We start from the raw sequence: 7,514 nt of genomic DNA on the forward strand, positions 1-7,514 counted from the left end.
ATAGGAAATTAGTTAACATCACCACGAACTCTTTGCATGAATCTTATTTGGATTTCCATATTTCCCTCTGGCTTTCTTTGAGAGGCAATGCAGCCACTCTTAACTATTAGGAGCTTGTTAGCTTACTGTTGTGGAAGGAATAGTCCAGATCGAATGTGTAATGAAGGGGGCTTGGCCAAAAATATTAATAATGTTGGGCATGGGTTAGAGCCTTGAACATGGTCTGGACATAAGGGAAGCCCATGGGCATGGATATGGTCGGGCAAGCGTGGGAGCCCAACATTAATAAAGTGTGAAAAGGTGGGCAAGTATATAAGTGAACTAATTATAATTAGGGACAGCTAATAATTTTTACTAATCAAATGATACTTTCTTGGAGCTTCAAGCTTTCCATGGCTATGGTGGTATTCCCTTGAGTCCATGTGGTACTCCGTTATGAGTGCATCTTTCTTTCTCTCTTTCTCCATCACTACAGTGGTATCAGAGCTAGCTTTGACCCCTTTCTTTTTGCCAAGGCTTTTGGTTGAAACCCTAATTTCATCTCAAGCTTGGTAAACCCTAAATGTTAGGCATAGCTTCAAGAAATCCTTAGATCCTTACTCTAGCTTGGTGTAGGATGGCTTAGAAGTTGCATCAGAGCTCTCAAAGTGCTCAAACAAAGCTGTCAAGGATGCTTTTGAGTCCTTCTCTAAGCTTTCTGCTGCAAGAAGTAGTTGACCAAGAACATCAGATATCTTTGGTAGATGTCGAGGGGTATCCTTGCACAATAGAGGAAGACCTCGAATCACCTGCAGTCTTATCCCAACTCATCTTCTTCGCATAAATCCAGTTGTGCATTGATGGCTTCAGATGAAAGAGTGGGAAAATTCTTAAGGAACATGGAATAAGTTGTGTAGCAAGCTGCTCCCTTTGGCTATTGAAGGGTTCCCAAGGGTTCGGCGAGGCATTGCCCATACTCATAAAGCTTTTCCACAACAGCTGTTTCATCAGGAGGAGCCATGGGAAAGACAACTTGAGAAGTAGTGCGAGTTTTCTTTGAGGCTAAAAAACAAACACATCAAAAGAGCTAGGGTTTTTCCCCAAAGACTTGAATTGGAGATGCTCTGTCCCGCTACGAGTGTGCAGGTTCTTCTCCACGATGCTCTTCAGGATGGACAAGATCATACCAAGAATTGGAGATGCTCTGTCCCGCTACGAGTGTGCAGGTTCTTCTCCACGATGCTCTTCAGGATGGACAAGATCATACCAAGAATTGGAGATGCTCTGTCCTGCTACTACGAGTGTGCAAGTTCTTCTCCACGATGCTCTTCAGGTTGGACAAGATCATACCAAGAATCTGGGAGGGGGTAAAGGATCTACCTTTAAAGCATCCCTTGATGTTATCACATGATGCATATGTGAAATAAGGGATGTGTGGAGCTATTTCTTGCAAGTTCTTTTGCCTTTTGATTCACATGATGTTGGATGCTACTTGGATGTCGGTTTGATGTGATTTGGTGTATTGGAGCTACTATGGTGATTGAAGGAAAGCATGAGTACATGCTCATTGTAATTGATAAAATGAAAGTGGCATGAGTTCATGCTAAACACATTGTAAGTGCCCCTACCTTTCCTTTTGAATCTTACATCCATATCCACCTCACTTTGTACTCTCACTTCAATTTCCTAGCATCTAGTACGTATGTGAGGGTACCTCGGGCATTGGAGGAGAGGCCTGGGAGAAGCATGGAGTGAAATCATCGTGTTGTGATTTCCAGGGAAAGTGGTACATTGGGGGATTAGGTACATTGGATATGAAGACATGGCCCCAACTTGTGCCTAGAATCGGACTAGGTAGTATGAGGGTGGGAAGGCTTGGCTGGGAGATCGGTAAGCATAAAGCGCTCCTTCGGCATACAACTTGGCTACATTGCAAGCATGCCGAGGCTATGGAAGCCAAATAACACTTGATTGGGCATGCCTTGGACACTTGGATGTGATCAAAGCATTGGAGTTAAATTGGCAAGTGAATGCTTATGGTTGTGAACACTTGGGACATTGCTCATGAATGGACATTGGGCAAATGCTAATGGATTGCTATTGAGATTTGGTCCATTTTGTGGAGAGAGTATGCCCAAATTTTTGTGGTTTGCCTACACCCTGCATTGAATACAAAAGTGCAATTCAATCCCAAACCATTCAAGATCTCTCAAGGGCATTGAGAAGCCTTGAAAGGGCATGTAACGAAAATCTAACAACCCATCAGGTGGTCGATTTGAACACGGTTTTAGGGTGCAAAAGGGCTAGTTTGATTAGACTAAAAGTTTCAATTCAGTACAAAATAGTGTGAACTGAATTCAAGGTGTTTACATAGCTTAAGAGCACTATCCAAGATCTTCCAAACGAGCTAACAAACTCCCGATTCCGTTACCGTTTGGGTTGTCAACCTCACATAGTTGACTTTTAGCTAAAAGTCAAAATACAGAAATATATGGGGTGCTCAAAGTGGTAATTAAGGGTGGTAGGAGTGTTCGGACTCTCATCAAGACGAACGCGAAAACTAAAGAACTCCCAATTTGGTTGCCGTTTGCCCTACTAGCCGCTTGGTAGCATGGGAAACTATGGAAGGCCATCAAAAGCTCAAGCACAAGTGCCCGTGGAAGGAAACCAAGTTCGAAATGTTGGAAAAGAGGGGATTAGTGATAGATTAGCACATGTGGTCGACACCCCATTGGGAGATGAACCACATGATCAAAATGTGGCACCACATTTGGTTCTTGAACATGGGCAAAACTCAAGGGAAATGCAACAAGAAAGGGTACCTCTACATGACATTAGTAGGCAAATAGTGAATGAAGGCATACCAGTGCACACTAGTGGACATGATCAAATCTCATTGGGGAACATCACTTAGATATGTTAAGGATTTCTCTCACTGATGCAATCAAGAATGCATAAAGAGATGCCCAAAATGAGGTGCTCTACATTAGTAGTGAGCTCGTGCATCAAGGCAATGAGAATGCCAAGTTGATGCATCAAATAGTGGATAAGATGGATGAAAGGTTTGCAACTCTTGAAGACCAGATTTTGGGTGTGCAAAATGGTGTGGACAGATTTGACCATGCACTAAATCCACATGGGAATCTTGGTGGTATACAAGGAATGTTAAATGTGCCTTCAAGAGACCATCAAGGTGGGCATGCTTCAGTTTCTTGGCTTGGGAGGCAGCCCACAGCTTTGGATCCAATGGAGGGCTCTTCAAGGGGTGATTACAATGTGAGTAGAAGACTCTTGGATGGAGTATTGAGGGGTTTATGGGACATACACCACACTTCCCATGGACGTACTACATTGGAGTCACCAAGGGTTAAAGATGTTTTAGGATAAAATTACACTTCCCAAGTTCAAGGGGTGAACACAACCACCAAAGAATTGGAGGAATGGATTAGCAAGATGGAGATGTACTTTGCATTGTATCCCCGTGAGAGGAGGTGGACAAAGTACAATTTGTCGTGTTGCATTTGGAAGATTATGCCCATTCACGGTGTTTTGTTTAATCAACATGAGGGTATGCGATTTAACACTTGAAAGGCATTCAAGGATGCCATGTTCCAAAATTTCACATCTCCATTTGAATGAGCTCAATTGGTGGGACAATGGTATGATTTGGAGCAAAAGGGGAGTTCCATCAAGGAGTATAGTAACCAATTTAGAAAGCTCTCCATGTTTGTTGGGGGAATGACTGAGTACAACAAAATGGTGAAATACATATATGGATTGCAAAGTAGAAACTCTCTATCTATCTTTTTAAAATACCAATAACTTATTAATCTGATTCTCAATCACAAATTAAACGGTTGCTATAGCCATCCCTAGTGGCTCTAATACCATGTTAAGAATCATTGATCTAGGGTGCCTCATAGCAAGCAATCAAATCCATGGTGAGGCTTAACAAAAATACTAATATACACAATTATGCTAGAGGTTAAGCAATCACACAATAATAAGGATATAAACTCAATAATCTCATTGCAATAATCAAGTTCCATACACCCATATTTATAGCCTTGGGAAGGGCTCCAATCCATGCTTTGTGTGCACCCTAGTGCCAACCACGTGTTCATTAATGCTCAGCCTCCTTGCACTTTCCATGTGCTACCTTTTTGACCTTTGACTTCACCTTTTGCAAAATGACCATATAAATCAACCTTTACCAATGTACCCTTAGTCTTAGTCTATCCTTTTCTAGTGTGCATGCTTCTTCTCTTGCTCATGTGACTCACTCCCTACCTTTTTTGTGCTCCATGGCACCACATTTCCCAACAAGAAGGAATGGTACCCTTACAACCAATCGGGAAATATTTTAAGGAAGAATGTGAGATAACTACCCTTCACGGGCTAGTAGAATCCAAGGAGGAAAAGCCTAAGGAACATCCCTTTACAAGGGATACCATCAATAAAATGATGACTGGCCCAGATTTCCTCACATATATGTAGTCAATGTTGCTACTACAACAAGGACAAGAAATGGCCCCCTTGGAGGATGATGCACTAAACATGGAAATTCCACCTTCCCCCATGACCTTGGCATAGATGATCACCACCGAGAAACAAACCTAGGAAGGGGGAAGGGGAGGGGAAGAAGAGGAGGAGTAACACTCCCCACAAGACTTGCTTATGAGCCAGTTCCAGTCATAACCACATCAACCCTAGCTGATTTGTTAAGCTGATTTGTTAAGAATGGCAATATAAATAGGTAGGGGGTGGAAAGAGAGTTGGGAACTACCAATGCCCCAAGATACCCTATGAAGCAATATTATATTGCGAAACTCATATAAAGGTAGGCAAAGAGGGTGAATCACTAGTCCTTATCCAAGAGGAGTCGAATGAAAAATTATAGAGATAGGGTCACAAGATCATAGGGTCCAGCCAAGAATACGCATCCAACCACCTTGAGTAGCCCAAAGAAATATGGCACCAAGCAGGAGTGTTGGGAAATGTGGTGCCATGGAGCACAAGGTAGGGAGTGAGTCACATGAGCAAGAGAAGAAGCATGCACATTAAAAAAGGATAGACTCCTTAAGGGTACATCGGGCAAAGGTTGATTTGTATGGTCGTTTGCAAAAGGTGGAGTCAAAGGTCAAAAAGTTAGCACATGGAAAGTGCTAGGAGGCACATGTAGTGTGAGCATTAATGAACACGTGGTTGGCACTAGGGTGCACACAAAGCATGGATTAGAGCCCTTCCCAAGGCTATAAATATGGGTGTATGGAACTTGATTATTGCAATGAGATTATTAATTTTATATCCTTATTATTGTGTGCTTATTATCTAGCATAATCTTGTATTAGTATTTTTGTTAAGCCTCACCATGGATTTGATTGCTTACTATGAGCCACCCTAGATTTGTGATTCTTAACTCTTCTGCCCATGGCTTGAGCAAGGGTTTGGGCTTGCATCATAGCCTCTTCTCCAATGCTTACTTGAAAGTCTCATTCTAAAGCTTGCATTTTCACATAGCTAAGGCCCTTCTTGCACCTATTTCTTGTAGAAAGAATTTGTCCCTTCCCAATATTTTTTTGAATTTCAAGTGCATGTAAGAAAGTTTTTGCATGATAAATCCCTTTTAGGACCCCTTTTTTTATATAAATTTAGCCTCTAATTTCTCGAAGGTTAAGTTGTTCACAGTATGAATAACTCTAATTTCCCAAAGGCTAAGTTTTTTTTGCTTACCCTTCAATTTCAAGGTGATAATATGTACTAGCACTGTTTTCATAGTTAATTTGATTAATCATAATCCATAAATGAGCTAGTTTATGAGATAATCACGACGTGAATATCTCTGGGATAGTCATGCATGAAAAGCCTCGGATAGTCATGATGGGATTTTTACATTAAATAAACTTGACCTTCTGAGTGTAAACTCAATTTTAGTGAAATATAATAATCAATTTCTAACTCTTAATCACCTTAACAATCTCAATATCTGAAATATTTTTGGCGTGATTATCTCAATATCTTTAGATAGTCATGCATGAACTTCTTTTTGGTTTTTCATGCCAAGAATATTTTTGGATAAGAAGAGATTTCAACGATAAGATTTTATATTTTTTAGCATAGCAATTCTAAAATCACACATGATTTTGGGAACGTTTTTCATGGTGTGAATTTCTAAAGATATTCACAACGTAAACATCTCACTAGTCGTGTGAAAAACCAATTTTGGCCTTAGATCTACTTTTTAGGGATTCAAAACTCGTTTTTTCCTGCTCAAAAAGTGTAGTTTAAGCCTTATTACTTAAGCTAAATCAATGGTGCCTTCAACAAGACCCAAACAGCATTACTTTTTTTGTCTTTTTAATAAAAAACAACCTGGTTTTTCATGTGAACAAGCAAGGATGCTTAAAATAGTAAAAATCAAAAGAAAAATTATTGATTTGTTTTCCTCTAGGCTTCTCAAGTACTTACAACTCAATTCTTCATTTAAAAACAATAAAAAATCACACTTTTCACCACACCAGCAATAACCTTACCCACACATGCCTTCAACAAAACTTCACCAAAACTGAAAATGATGAATAGAAATATGCAAGGAAGGAGCTGAGTGCTCAAAGAACAAGGAATAAGCAAGAATGTTCCCCCTATGGTGCCAAATATCCATATAAAAAATTGGATAAGCAGGTTAACAATTATGGCCATTTTAATATACAGGTTGGTAAAGCTGACCTAGGTGAATAACCCTTTTTTGTATGAGTTTTATTTTGCATAAACTATCTTGTGAGGAGTTTATTAAAAAACAATCTTGTGGGTGTTTCGAAGCCCCTATGGAAAGGATTGATTCCATCATATCCTTTAAGAAGATTGGTGCTCCAGTAGAGATAATTAGAAAAAGTGAAAAAAAGGGCTCTTTGGAGAAAGAAAATGAAGAAATAAGAAAACTCACAATTAAATCTTCTAGCCTTGGCTTCTTAATGATTCAAAATAGAGAGCAAGGGTGTGCCAGTGCCCCTAGTAGACTTTGGTTCTATCAAGATCTTTTCACATGCTCACTATCAACAAGGGCAAACCATTGGTACCTCAAAGGAGGGTGGTAATAAGACAAGGGCTACCTTAAGAGGTGCCTTATGAGATTACTAGTCTTTTGGGGATCAACATCCCTAAATATCCCTTGCTTTAATTTATTAAAAATATACAGAGTGCAAAACATGAAGAATTGATCCCACCAAGAAACTATTACACATAATTAGCAAATGCATATAGGAGTGATGATGAGGCTCATGCTCAACACCTAGTGCAATTAGAAATCTTGGATGAGAAGCAATTTCAGGCACTTCAAAATTTAGAGGAAACACAACAGTGGTGCAAGGCAAGGCATGACATGTTGACCAAGAAGATGAAGAGACGAGAGATTAAGAAAGGAAGCTTGGTGATGAGGTTTGAATGATATCTGCGGCTAGACAAAATGATGGGAAAGTCCTTTTAGGGTGAAGCAAAAGTTGGCCAACAGACCCCTTGTTATGCATGGGGAGGAGAAA

The sequence above is a fragment of the Cibotium barometz genome, chromosome 29, assembly GCF_041138505.1.
Source record: "Cibotium barometz isolate CiBa-2024 chromosome 29, ASM4113850v1, whole genome shotgun sequence".
In the NCBI taxonomy this organism is placed as follows: domain Eukaryota; kingdom Viridiplantae; phylum Streptophyta; class Polypodiopsida; order Cyatheales; family Cibotiaceae; genus Cibotium; species Cibotium barometz.